Source organism: Galeopterus variegatus, unplaced genomic scaffold (genome assembly GCF_000696425.1).
Source record: "Galeopterus variegatus unplaced genomic scaffold, G_variegatus-3.0.2 Scaffold887, whole genome shotgun sequence".
Lineage (NCBI taxonomy): Eukaryota > Metazoa > Chordata > Mammalia > Dermoptera > Cynocephalidae > Galeopterus > Galeopterus variegatus.
Window position 1 is genome coordinate 315,021 of NW_007726998.1, and position 1,481 is coordinate 316,501.

Genomic DNA, 1,481 nt, shown 5'->3' on the forward strand with positions numbered 1-1,481 from the left:
GCCGCGCGGCCCCCGCACCGCGGCCGGCCAGGGAGCGGGAACCGGTCTCTATGTGGGATCCGACCCCTCGGCGGGAGCGCTGCCGCGCTCCCAAGTGGCGCACTCTCCAGTGCGCCACCGGGCCGGCCCTAGGTACTATGTAATTCTGAAAGTGAGTAAAGATGATGCTGAAAACAAGATTATTGTTTGAAAGTCTGTATAGCAAGAAGTTAGCTTTCCTCATCCCAACCCTGGAAAAAGACTGAAGGTTTATCTTCTAGAAAAGCTACACTTGAGGGTCTTTTGACTGGAAGGCATAAGGCACAGCTAAGGACAGGGACACTGTACTGCATACAAGGAAGTTCATTTAAAGTCTATGTACTGAACAGGATATCCCAGCCCATTTTCACCTTTGGCTCTGAGAACCTCAGTGGCCAGGCTTATACTTCTCAGACAGGAGTTTGGGAGAGGCTTCTCCTGAGAAGTTGACCAGCCCAAAAGAAAGAAAATCTGTCAGAGGGATGAGACCCCAACAAAATGGTACAGTCAGATCACCCCACCCATGCATAAAATTTCCAATCAGATTTTTAGTGACCCGTTCTTAAATATGAGTAGACAGGCAGTTGTGCACAGATATTTGGGCAAAGCCTATGAAAGAGAGACTAAAAAAAAAAAAAACAAAAAACAAAAAACAAAAAAGCAAGAAACAGAAGTCAGAAAGTTGGAAGGAACTAAAAAATGTTTTTGAAATTCTTGAGGAGATAAATGAAGATATATTCATGAAAGAAGGACAGGGAGCTAGAGGAAATGAGCATTTATTAACAACAAAGTACTTTTATAAATTTAAGATGTGAAAACTCTGAATAATTGTAGTCTCAGAAAGAGAGAGCAAAAATAGATGGGTAGAAATTATCAAGGAAAATTTTCAAAAAAATTTCTGGAAAATGAAGGACATGGTTTTCTAGACTGAGAGAGCCCATCCATAGCCAGCACAATGGTTTGAAACAGACTACATTATGGCAAGGCACTGGGAAATTTTAGAACATTAGGGGCAAAGAAAGAACTTTATAAACTTACAGAAAGAGAAAACACAAAGGCTCCAGAATCAGAAGGGCACTAGATGCCTCAATCTTTAAAATATATGTTTAAAATTATATTTATTATGTTTTTATCCAAGGTTTCTGGTATTCGTGTTGATAGTGGTGGCTGTTCAGATAATAAGTTTGTCATATTTCCTGAATAGCTAAAATGTGGTTTCCACGAAGGCAGGGACCCTCTGTTTTCATGCGTGCATGTATCCATCTTCCTAGAATAGTGTCTGGAATGTAGTAGGTGCTAAATAAATGTTTGTTAGATGAATGAGTAAAACAGAAATCCACATTGATTTTTTTAACCTGAAATGCTTCATTATTTTTTATGGCTGCATAGTGTTCTGTGATATGAATGCATCATAATGTATTTAACCTTATTGATGCACTCGTTGGCTCTTTCCAGTGTTTTCA